Raw genomic sequence first — 13480 nt, 5'->3', positions numbered from 1 at the left:
ACGAAGACTAAATGGATGACAGAGAAGGACCATCAGAACTTAAATATATTATTCAGAAGCATACAGGGCACTCAAACACTTTAAAAATATGGCCACAGCACTGTAGTCTATACGTAAATCTATTCAGTAATTATCAAATAACATACTCACTCAACATCTGATGAGTAATGCTGCTAAAACAATGGCTTGCAGAAAAGTACACAAACATTCACCTGCAAAACAAGAAAGTTTTTCATCAGAATCAATAAAAATACACTACTGTACACCAAATATTTTACTTTACAGATCAGAATATTAAACACAGTTCTGAATGGCATATTTTTTCTTATCTAACATCAAACATCTTTTAAAAAATACAGTAATCATACTGAGACAATGTCTGACAACCAACTACAGGTACTAAGTAGACCATACAACAGATCTAAAACGGAATGTGGTCTCATATTGTGATAATGTGCCATCTTAAGAATGGTGTTTTTGTACTGGCCTATAAGTATCCATTTGTCAAGGGAGAAGGATAAGATCCTGTCCTAATTAAGTGACAACCAACAACTCCAACCCCAGAACTGAGGTGCACCTGGACTTCATCAACATATTCATGGCAAATTTCAACTTTAGAAAGAGGGGTCATGTTTAACCTTCCACCAGGACATAGTACTACTGTAAGTCAGCCAATATCATACGATCCAAGCAAGTGGGCAAATGCATATCTTAAGTATTGACAACCTAAACACTGCCAATTTCACAAGCCATGAAAAGATTTCCAGTGCAATAATTTGAACAAAATGGGATTCAAGGCAAACTCAAAAGTCTCTTTAGATGGATAGCATTGACAATAGGTGCACTTAAGCATCCTTTCGGTTCTAAGACATCATCCAATATCATTGTAAGTGGTTCAAGTTACATGGAATATTCTTTGCAAAATCAGGCCTAACACTCAGCTGAAGCAACCAATTCTTTAAATAGTTTAATTAAACTAATAAGGACTTTGAATGTCGTTATAATTTCATGAATATTAACAGATATTAAAAGCCAACAACACATATACAAAGCAATATCCTTAACAAATGCAAATTATCTTAAAGATATGTAATTTGTTCCTACATAGATACAAATCCTTGTCTTTTATTGGGGACTTGACCCTCCAGCACGAGGAATTGTCTCGAGATCTTGACTATAGTAATGTTAATCTCCCATCCAGAAATTTCACATAAGTGGCCGGGGGAATGCTGATTACAGCAACCTCTGGTCTAGCCTAGCACACAGGATACTCTGAAAAACTGGGCCCCGTGCCATGGTGTGGCTTATGCGGCGATGTTTCTTTGGCACAACTGAGTTTTCTGTACCGCATATAATTTTATATGAGCTGCGGCCTATGAAACTTTCAGCCACGGCCTGTTGGTGGCCTGTCCTATACTCATGATCATGGCTAACTTTAACCTTAGATAAAATAAAAACTAATGAGATTAGAGGGCTGAAATTTGGTATGTTTGACAGTTGGAGGGTGGATGGATGATCAACATACCAACTTGCAGCCCTTTAACCTCAGTAGTTTCTGAGATCTGAGGGCGGACAGACAGAAAACTATAAAACAGGCAGTTAGCTCTATCACCTGAACCCTGCTAATGCTGAATAATGACAGTCATTTAAACAAAGGTTCAAGTTGACATGGCTTAAACATTGGCATTACTGCGCTAGATAAATATAGCGGATGTACTAGAAAACAACAGTATAATGCCTAGACAATCATGCACAAAAGGAATTCATGGAGACCTAGACCCACTCAAAATTCAGACTGAGGAGATTGAACAGAATTTAATACACACCTAACCTCATTACGGAAACTATGAAATCCACATGGAGGTAACCCTGAAAAGAGAAACATGATCACACAGATGATGATTAAAATAATGACCATGATGATGTTTTGAGCAAGCTGGTTTAGCACAAAGAGGGGCAGTTCATGTCATACAAGTAGAATGGGATAACTTTATGGATTCTGTTAATGCAAAGATATTAATTTTGTTTCCACTGGTTGAGATAATGCTTGGTATGGAGTTGAATATAGAATTAAGGCCAAAGGCCAAGCATGGGACCTATGAGGTCATTCAGCGCTGAAATGGAAATTGGCAGTAAAAGGTTTGAAAGGTGTAAGGCGTGTAAACAGGAGGAAAACTTCACAGTTGCACTATGAATCAAGTGTTAGGAGAGGGTGGAAAGTAAGATGAAGAAAGAATATGAAAGGAGATACAGTAAAGGAAATAAAGTGGTTGCAGCTGGGGGCCGAAGGCACGCTGCAAAGAACCTTAAGTAATGCCTACAGTGCACCACATGAGGTCCACTGACGGTATCACCCCCCACTACGGGGACTATACTTGGCATTTGCAATTATCTAAAAGAAAAGTATGTAAGTGATTACAGTATTTGGCTGCAGCATGTGGCCACCTCTGAGTAAGTTAGACACACAGCTGCATTACAGCATTTCTGGAAGACAGCTGCCACTGGTCAGTATAATGAAACATATTTTTTGAAACTGTTCAAGGGTGTCTAACCATAACTCAAGTAATAGCATACATATGCACACCATTAATGGAGCACAAAATAGAGACATGCACCCAAAAATACAGTGGTAATGTCTAATTGACTTACGGTACACAAAACTGCAGCTTTGGGTAGAATAAGGAATAAGGAAACTATATTATTTGTTCATTTACCTACTATTCTTAGAATCGGACAAATTCATGAGGCCATGAACATAATTCGACATCAATATACCTAACCTCGATGTTGTCAAGCCAGTTTTAGCCAGTGGCCAAAATCAATCAATCAATCTTGAAAATAAATACAGGTATGTACCTTCCTATGGTTAGGCTAATTTCCAACATTATCCTCGACTAGGTATTCATTTCTCAAGATGGATTGAAATAGGAACAAAAATGGTTAAATGACGATGCCTGCTCTATTATTTACTAAAGGCATCAGATAGTATTTACAGGTTAGGCTAGTAGGCCTAGCTATAAGGGTATTGTATGATGTAAAGTAGTAGTACCTAGCTAGTAGGTAGCAGTAGTTTGTACGGACTTCAAGTAGGCCTAAGGCAGTGGCCGCATTACTAATTGTTGAGTTACCCATATTACTTAAATCCTAATAGCTACTTAAGGCTAACGTGACTGGTGCTCTAGGATAAGTTAAGCCTAGTTAAACCTGTCTGGTCAAGTAGGAGCGGTCTTGGATAGCCTAGGCTAGGCCTAGGTTATGTCCAGGCCTTTGCAAATTCATTAGATAGCTACCTAAGCCTAACATTCCACTATGAAAAAACGGCAGTTAAAATTTCAATAGTAGCCTAATGCATTCTATTGCATAATGACTACTGATGGAAAGTCTTAATTATAAGTTTGGGGGGGGGGGAATGGCAAAGGAATAAATAAGCCTAAGCTACAAACATACCTAGGTAGTATAGTAGATAGACTTAGAAAAACCTTAATAGGCCTACCTAATGAGCCTTTTAAATTTATTACACAGCAAATTAAAGCTACGAACAACGTTATTTGTTGAACAAAACTGTTCTGAAATGAACAATATACCTATATAAAGTTCCAAACAAAAGTTATTTCACAAGAAAACTGGGTACACACTCCAGTAAAGTACATAAACTGGAGTAAACAAACAATCATGTTTGTTTTTATCAAGGGACGAAAGTTAGAGTTATAGGTACAGTAACGACTAACGATAGTTCTTGTTAATAGTTATACATTGCTAATATTTATAAATACAATATTTTAAATATTTCATGGCTCCTTCCTACATACTTAATAATCATCATCATGAATATGATCGCAATATAATTATTTTGAGAGAGAGAGAGAGAGAGAGAGAGAGAGAGAGAGAGAGAGAGAGAGAGAGAGAGAGAGACGGAGAGAGAGAGAGAGAGAGAGAGAGAGAGAGAGAGAGAGAGAGAGAGAGGTGTTGTATCTCGGGTATCGTATAATAAAAATTAATAACAATGCTTTCTTATGATATTCCTATCATAATAATAGTAATTAATAACAATGCGTTCTTATGATAGAACCTTGATGTCTACCAAGAGCAAAGAGTAGAGATATGCAAGATATGTTTTCTGGGGTACCTGCATCTAGGTATTCACAACATTACTACCAGGATGATTTTCAGATTACCTGGATAATAAGGTGGAAAAGCTAGTGGCTTAGAATATAACGAAATGCTTCTTGCTAAACCTTTAATGCACATCAAGCTTCAAATTAAATGAAATATATGATAAATGTTATAGAACATCTATCATGAATCAAGTTGAAAATACCAAGTATTACATGAGGTAAATATATAACACAATAAGTTTCACAAATACTAAAGTGGCAAAATTATATTATTATTATTATTATTATTATTATTATTATTTTTTTTTTGCTCTATCACAGTCCTCTAATTCGACTGGGTGGTATTTATAGTGTGGGGTTCCGGGTTGCATCCTGCCTCCTTAGGAGTCCATCACTTTTCTTACTATGTGTGCCGTTTCTAGGATCACACACTTCTGCATGAGACCTGGAGCTACTTCAGCCTCTAGTTTTTCTAGATTCCTTTTCAGGGATCTTGGGATCGTGCCTAGTGCTCCTATGATTATGGGTACGATTTCCACTGCCATATCCCATATCCTTCTTATTTCTATTTTCAGATCTTGATACTTATCCATTTTTTCCCTCTCTTCTTTCTTAACTCTGGTGTCCCATGGTATTGCGACATCAATGAGTGATACTTTCTTCTTGATTTTGTCAATCAACGTCACGTCTGGTCTATTTGCACGTATCACCCTATCCGTTCTGATACCATAGTCCCAGAGGATCTTTGCCTGATCGTTTTCTATCACTCCCTCAGGTTGGTGCTCGTACCACTTATTACTGCAAGGTAGCTGATGTTTCTTGCACAGGCTCCAGTGGAGGGCTTTGCCACTGAATCATGCCTCTTTTTGTACTGGTTCTGTGTAAGTGCCGGGCATTCACTTGCTATGTGGTTTATGGTTTCATTTTTCGTATTGCACTTCCTACATATGGGAGAGATGTTATTTCCGTCTATCGTACTTTGAACATATCTGGTTCTTAGGGCCTGATCTTGTGCCGCTGTTATCATTCCTTCAGTTTCCTTCTTTAGCTCTCCCCTCTGTAGCCATTGCCAATTGTCATCGCTGGCTAGTTCTTTAGTCTGTCTCATGTATTGTCCGTGCATTGGTTTGTTGTGCCAGTCCTCTGTTCTGTCTGTCTTTCTCCTGTCTCTGTATATTTCTGGGTCTTCGTCTACTTTTATTAGTCTTCTTCCCATGCACTCTTTAGCCACTCGTCTTCACTGGTTTTCAGATATTGCCCCAGTGCTCTGTTTTCAATGTTGACGCAGTCCTCTATACTTAGTAGTTCCTCTCCCTCCGTTCCTTTCGTGCTATGTATAGTCTGTCCGTATTTGCTCTTGGTGTAGTGCTTTGTGTATTGTCATTTGTTTCCTGTTTTTCTGATCTATGCTGCGGAGTTCTGCCTTCGTCCATTCCCACTATTCCTGCACTGTATCTGATTACTGCACATGCTGCCCATGTGTTTATGGGCTTTTATCATATTTCCTCCATTGAGTTTTGACTTGAGTATCGCCTTGAGTCTCTGCATATATTCTTTCCTGATCGTGTCCTTCATCTCTTGGTGTTTTATATCTCCTCCTTCCATTATTCCAGGTATTTGTATCCTGTCTCATCTATGTGTTTGATGTTGCTCCCATCTGGTAGCTTTATCCCTTCAGTTCTCGTTACTTTGCCTTTTTGTTTTGTATGTTGACTAAGGCGCATTTTTCTATTCCAAACTCCATTCTGATGTCCCAGATACAATCCTTACAGTCTGGATTAGGGTATCTATTTCCTTGATGCTCTTACCATACAGCTTGATGTCGTCCATGAACATCAGATGGTTGATTTTGTTGCCTCTTTTCTTGAGTTGGTACCCGGCATCCATCTTCTGTAGTACTTTTTTGTCATGGGAAACTCATGGCCTACTACGAAGAGTAGTGGGGACAGTGAGTCGCCCTGGAAGATCCCTCTCCTGATATTAACCTCTGCTAGTCTTATTCCAGAGCTTGTAAGTATTGTATTCCAGTTGCGCATTGTATTTTTGAGGAAGCTGATGGTATTTTCCTCTGCCCCATATATTTTCAGGCATTCTATTAGCCATGTGTGTGGTATCATGTCGAAGGCTTTCTTATAGTCTATCCATGCCATGCTTAGGTTGGTTTTCCTTCTCCTACTGTTCTTCATTACCATTTTGTCTATCAGGAGCTGGTCTTTTGTGCCCCTACACTTCCTTCTGCAGCCTTTCTGTTGGTAGGGGATGGTGTTTGTCTCCTCTAGGTAGTTGTACTAGCCTTCCACTGATGATACCTGTTAGTAACTTCCACATTATTGGTAGGCAGGTGATAGGCCTGTAGTTACTGGCTATATTTCCCTTACTCTTGTCTTTTTGTACTAAGGATGTTCTTCCTGTGGTCATCCATTTGGGTGCTTGGATTGATTATTATTATTATTATTATTATTATTATTATTATTATTATTATTATTATTATTATTATTATTATTATTATTATTATTATTATTGAGACCACAGCTTCCACTTGAATGATAGTTAATCACACTATATCATATCGAACTTATCTGAAATGGCATTGCATCTTATCTCATTCGTCCTTAGTTCCATGATAAGTTGTTTTGTCATCTCAGAAAAAAGGGTTTCAATAACTAAAGAGAAAGAGCCTCATGTACAGAAAAATTAATTAATTTTTTTTTATTTTTATATCACTGAGAATTAAATAACCAAATGTCTACTACTTATTGTTTCTTGATAATTAAAATAATAATAACCAAGTGCCAAGACAAATAGATTTGGTCGCTGAATTAGCTGTAATGATGTCCAAGTAGTATCAGGAAAGAATGTTTTGCTTGATAATTATCATTTGGTGGAACGATGACTAGGAAAAAACAAAAACTTTTCCACTGATCAACTTCAATACCTAAACCACGTTTACAAAATTTACATTTCTTTCACTGTCTCTCCGTTGTTTATCTGTCTCGCTGTCGGCATATTTTTTCAATACCACATTTTTTAACTTTATTATAGTTATTAGGTAAATATTAATACAAAAAACTGAAATAGTTGATGAAATACTGAGTAATTGTTCAGAGAACACGTTAGGAAAGCCTTTTTCTTTTCAAACTCTCCATTGTTTATCTGTCTCTGTCGGCATATTTTATTTTTTAAATACCATATTTTGTAACTTCATTTCAGTTATTAGATAGCTCTTACTACAAGAATATGAAATAGTTGATGAAATATCGAGTAAATTGTCAGATTAAATGTGAAAATGTAATAGGCATCGAGTATTTTAAAGAGATCAGGGTGCATTAATTTGACAGATCACAGATGTGAATGTGATACGAACGTGTTGTTAACAATAACAGTACTCTGTTATTAGGTCGTGAGTATTATACGCATTATCCATGCCGTGCTGATCCTCTTTGTTACGCGTTTTTAAGAACCACATAGTACTCTTAGCCAAATGCTTAGGATATCTCATGTCAAGAGTATTTTGCACATAGCCTAGGTAATAGCTAGGCTAACTAGCCTAGTATTGTCCAAGTCCTACTCTACTAACCGATCATGAGACATCCTTATGGGGACACCCGTCCGGTGCTTGACCCCTTTACACCCTTGACCAGGAATCGTAGTTTGAGTTTGGAATGTCGACTTTTTCATCATTACTTTGGCCATAATTGTACATGCAGTGTCTCATCCTTCGTGTGCATTGCCCTATGGATGGAGATACAGGCCATAGGTAGTGGTTAAGCTAGGTAGTACTAGCTAGTATGCAGACGGAGGGGTTACGATTTGCTACTTAATGTGGTCCAGGTAAGGGGGAGATAAGGAAATGGCATCCTCCTAGGTTAGGGTAAGTAGAGGTACCTGGCTAGGTCATATTTTCTTTGCAATGTTTGCTACAAATTAGCTTAGGCCTGACCACTTTGTGTACATTGGCTTCCAGGGACGTACACTAAGAAGGTCGTTTTAAAATTTGGGTGTTTTGGTAACAGATTTCAACTTTACTTGATGGTAGAAAATCTTCTGTGATGCAGATACCTATTATTTAACTTGATGGCAGAATACCCTGTGTGATGCAGATAGGGTAAAAAACCGCATGGTACAGGGGTGGACCATGTACAATCAATGTGTACAACCCCATATAAAGTGCATTACAACGCGTCCTGACATCGGAGATGGGCATCAGACGCATTCTTCTTGTTGGTGAGAAACGGAGCTAAAGACCTCTACTCCGGTGTCAGGACGCGCTATAATGTACTTTTCTTGGGGTTGTACACATTGATCGTACATGGTCCACCCCTGTACCATGCGGTTTTTTACCCTATTTTGTAGTCCTTTGTACCTGATAGAGCCAACTAACCTTTAAAGATTTCCAGTAGATCTAGGGTACTTATCCGCGGCGGCCTAGACTATGGCAGCTGCTGTTTTTCTATGCATTTTACCTACTGAACAAGAATTTTAAGTAATACAGTGGTACCTCGAGATACGAAATTAATCCGTTCCGAGGCGGCCTTCGTATCATGAGTTTTTCGTATCTTGGAACACATTTTACATGTAAAATGGCTAATCCGTTCCAAGCCCTCCAAAAACACCCCAGTAAATTATATTTCCAGGCCTAAAACACATGTTCTAGGGTTACGACGCCGATCCGACGGAAGAAATATGACTCCAAAAAGGCAAAATACTGTATATACTTGAGTAATATTCAACTGCATGTAATGTTCAACCCCATTTTTACTGCATATATTAGGACTTTAGCATATGTCCCTTAGCAATAAGCCTAGCCTATGTTAGCGGTTTGCTACTGTAGCCTAGTCTATGATTCTGACATATAAGCCTAAGAGCTAAAAGCTTAGAATATGCCAATAAAATGTATAAATAATCAGTATGTACTCATTTCAAATAATTAATTAATCATTAACTATAATACACAAACAAAAAACAAACCTTCCAATTGATTGTTTACATTCAGCTCTTACTCGTCTTACGAGTATCGAACGAGCGCCAAGCAATCATTTTTCCTAGCACACAGTAAGCCATAAATTGTCATTAGTATCTCTCTTCAACTTTATTCTGTCTTTACCTAATGGAGATATCGAATTACTGACAGCTATAATGAAACATACGTATACGTAACGTAATAATAAAACAGAAGAAGAATTCTAAAAAATACGTATTTGTTGGCAGTCTGATTTATTTTATATTTTATGATATCTAATTCACAATTTTTTTATTAAATGTATTGCATGTACTCATTTCAAATAATTATTAAGTAACCATTAACTATAATAAACAAACAAAAAAAAGCTTCCAAACGTCTGTTTACATCCAGCACTTACCAGTATCGAACGATCGCCAAGCAATCACTCTACACAGTAAGCCATAAATTTTCATTATCTCTCTTCAACTACTGAAACTACCAAACAGTATAATAACCATTCATTTCTATCTTTATTCTATCTTTACTACCTAATGGTTTTTTTTTATTAAATGTATTGCATGAATAAGTTTTTCAATTTACAGCATCCTTTTACCAATAGAATACTTAAAGCACAAGGGGTAGATGCTGACCAATAGGAGAGCAGGACCTTATGGGTGACTAGCATCAGGAACCAATGGGAGAGTGGGAAGATGGTGGTGAGTTTACTCAGTTGGCAGCGCGGGAGTTTTAAAATTGTTCTCGGTGGTCCGGGCGAATCTCGGAACTTTACAGCAACAACCTTTCGTATCTTGAAAACTTTTCGTATGTAGAGCAGTAAAATTTTTCGCATTGGCTTTCGTATCTCGAGGTACTACTGTATTTATTCGGACAACTGTAATTAACCCCCAGGGTTCAGTACTAAACACGGCGAAATACATTGGACGGCCCAATCTCTAGTGGATGTTGTATCCGCGGTTACGTTCCTTGCAGTCCGTGAGGAGTGCTTCTGTAGAAATACTGGATTTTCTGATACTTTAAATACATCAATTTCATTACATGAAATATTGATTGATTTTCACCACATAATGTCAGTACACGGCTCAGCTTGATTAGGCTTAGTTTCCAGTTCGGCAGTCTACCTTAAGTAGTTGTTTCATATGTTAAGTTACTATCTGTACTATTTATTAACCGGTATCCTTAACTACGCCAAATTAAAGATGCCATATGGTTACTTAAGTATAGCCTAGAAGTTGCTAAGTTTTGTATAATACTGGAATTCATGCAATCTAGTATTTTTCTTTTTTAGCTTGTTCATATTAATTTTTTTTTTATTATAAAAAGTGAGTGAACTGTAATCAGAGCCAATAGGCTAGAGAACATGTATTCTTGTTGATGTGTTTAATTTTTTATTGACAATGTCAGTTACATTGTTATTTTATGAATTTTGTATAATTTTCCCTTACGATCTGATAACTAAGATAGTAAGTGACACACTGTGGATGGTGCCAGTTCTTCTTAGCATTCCCTCACCCCTAGCTTTGTTGGTTTCTACCTTTTATTTGGAGTCTTTTCACTTGAGTTTCATCCTTTGTAACTTCCCACTGTCTATAGCCAAAGTTTACTCTATTTTTCTCTTCTCATTCTTAAACAAATCCCTCAGTGAGTCTAATGAGAGGCCATATGTGGGGCTCACTGGTCTCATTAAAACTGATTTGTGATAAATAAATGAATGAATAAATAAGTTAGCTTCTGCAGGTAAGTGATTTCAACATGTGTTTATAATTATAGGCATCCTGATTAAGTGCTAGAATAATGATAATTTTAATTACATATTGACATAGCCTATATTTATTTCAGACAGATTCAGGAGCCATGGGGAAGCTAATATGGATGTTGATGCTGTTTTGTATAAGAAGCGTGTCATGTTCATCACCTGCTATTGTTAGTGCACAAGTAACTGGTTCCTTGGAAGTTGAAGATTTCCAACCACAACAAATCCATATTGCTATTGGAGGTGAGGGATTTCATTTATGGTTTTTGGTAATCATACTGTATAGTTATTATTAGGGTGAGCAGCTCAAAATATGGAATGCAGTATAATAAAATAATATACAAGAGAACCTGTTTAGGAAAGCATGAAAATTCTAAGTAGATTTGAATTTATTTGATACAATTTGGTTAGATTTTTGTGTAATCTGCCATTGTCTTTTGCAGAAGTGTATATAAAAGAATGATCTGTATTAAGTAATTGTAAATGAAAATCTTGCCTTTGAGATGCTGCCATTTCATTCACAGAAAGCAACCAAGACATTGTGATTACGTGGGTAACTCCAAGGTGAAACCCCTTTGTCTGTTGTTGAATATGGAATAGGAAATATTCACTCTACTGCAGAAGGAAAGTCTACCAAATTCACAGATGGAGGACTGGAACATAGAACCATGTGGATACATAGAGTTGGTCTAAAAAGTTTGGAGCCAAATACAAGATATAGTAAGTGGGATATTATGTATTCAAGTTTTGGTCACTTAGTTTACCAGTATGTACAGTACGATTTTTCATACCAATATGATTTTTCAATAGACTTTCATGATGCTGTAAGTTTTATCACTGTTCCTGTATACAGTACTGGAATTTTCTTTGGTTAAGATTGTGATGAGAGAAGTCATAGAAATAAGTTTTGGCCTGCAACCTGTCAGGAATTTTTTTTTTCTCTTATGTTGAATACTGATCTGGACAGCCCTAATGAAGATAGTAGAAGTCTATTAAAATGGGTTATAACGGGAGAAAGGTATGGCCTCAAATATTTGGGTTGATGTATCATATTGTTAATTGAATACAGGGAAATGGTAATGAAGATATAGTATTTATTGTTGACTTATGTATGGTATTTATTTAGGGTCAAATTCTCTTCCAACTAATGAGTTTACCTCATTTGAAAAACAAGTCTATATGTACCTTTGGTGTATCCCAAAATTTTGAAGATATGTAACATTATATGAGAAAGTTATACAGAACACTCAGCTGACCCAGTGGCTTTCATTTTTTCCATTAATTTGAATGGAGGAACTACTGTTACAGATGATATTAAAATTGAAATGAAGCCCTAGTATTGTCTTGCTTTTCAGTGTATCACGTTGGTAGTCCTTTGGGATGGTCAGAGTTGTTTTCATTTCTGACGTGGAAAAACGGTACAGACTGGACTGTACGTGTGGCTATGTTTGGCGATATGGGAGCCCTCAATGCTCAGTCTCTGCCAAGGTGAGTGAGCTCTCCCCATGAACTGCTTACAAAGTATATTATGTTCCATTGAAAGATTTTATTTCAGGTTCTATTTCAGCAACAAAATCAGCAGGTGGGTTAGTTCTATATGATGGATATTATGATTGTGGAAATTTGACTGTAGAAGTGTTACAAAACCCTCATTGTTGACATTTAAGTCTTGATCGGTACTTTTCTTCATTTTTACTCACTAATACAATAGTATTTGATAAGATCTTCACTGTTTCTGGAAGAACATAATCTTATGGATAAGAAATTACCCTGTACATGCACTGTTTGTAAATTTGATTAAAATTTTAAGGATGATAATCAATGAGAAACTGACCTTAGAGTACAGAAATTTATTTCGTTTTAGTGTATATGGAAGAAATATCAATTAGTAAATGGTTGTAAGGAATAGTTTTGCTTGAAGTCATCTAGACTAAAGTAATTTCGTCATTTCAGGTTGCAGGAGGAAGTATTTCAGGAGATATATGACGCTATCATTCATGTAGGAGACTTTGCATATGATATGGATTTTGTGAGTATTTTTATTGAGGTTTCTTCAATTCAGTTTTGAATTGAATAAAGAAAAGAAAATACTTCACCATTCTTTCAGATTGGTTTGGTATGTGATCATTTAGCTAAGTGCTCATACCAGAAGCCCAGTATCAAACTGTAATTAATACAGTTAAATTATAGGTACACTAGGTATATCTACATATTTTTCTATGTGAGAATGACACCTTACAAGAAATAAACAGCTTTTCTCAATTTACTGTATGTAGTATGTTTTATTAGTATTTTCTCTTTGCTTTAATGCTAAGGTTCATTGTCAGATATTTGTTATGGTTGCTCTTCTGTCAAATTTGAGTAAAATAGCTTATCGGCGCACCCTTTAGTCAGTCTGAAAAATAGTCTGAGAACTATTATGTATATATCACAGTGGAACTGATATACAGTATCAAGAATGAGAAATTTGTCCATCTTCCTCATGAGAGGTAGCTTAGCAAAAGCATATTGTTAAGTTCATATTTTCATGAAGAATAAACCTGACAGGAAAATGCTCGTGTTGGTGATCAATTCATGCGGCAGATTCAGCCTGTTGCAGCCTATGTGCCGTATATGACTTGCGTTGGGAACCATGAACAAAAGTAGTAAGTA

The 13480-nt window shown here is 36.6% G+C and overlaps 1 protein-coding gene, 1 long non-coding RNA gene and 1 pseudogene across 4 annotated transcripts in view; 2 read left to right on the top strand and 1 right to left on the bottom strand.

The window, feature by feature from the left end:
- LOC135203690 (uncharacterized) overlaps positions 1-3649 on the bottom strand; it is a 336388-nt gene extending 332739 nt beyond the window's left edge. Inside the window, exons 1-2 of one of the 2 annotated variants that reach the window (XR_010311993.1) lie at positions 3585-3649; positions 151-212 (exon numbers count right to left, since the gene is read on the bottom strand). This is a non-coding gene — a long non-coding RNA (uncharacterized LOC135203690). The remainder of the gene's footprint in view (positions 1-150; positions 213-3584) is intronic. The other variant, XR_010311994.1, reaches the window with a different exon arrangement.
- Positions 1-13480, top strand: part of LOC135203687 (acid phosphatase type 7-like) — a 41136-nt gene that overhangs the window by 19985 nt on the left and 7671 nt on the right. The window lies entirely within an intron of this gene.
- Positions 7397-13480, top strand: part of LOC135203243 (acid phosphatase type 7-like) — a 10307-nt pseudogene continuing 4223 nt past the window's right edge.

The sequence above is a fragment of the Macrobrachium nipponense genome, chromosome 36 (genome assembly GCF_015104395.2).
Source record: "Macrobrachium nipponense isolate FS-2020 chromosome 36, ASM1510439v2, whole genome shotgun sequence".
NCBI lineage: Eukaryota > Metazoa > Arthropoda > Malacostraca > Decapoda > Palaemonidae > Macrobrachium > Macrobrachium nipponense.
This window is presented reverse-complemented; position numbering and strand designations above follow the sequence as displayed.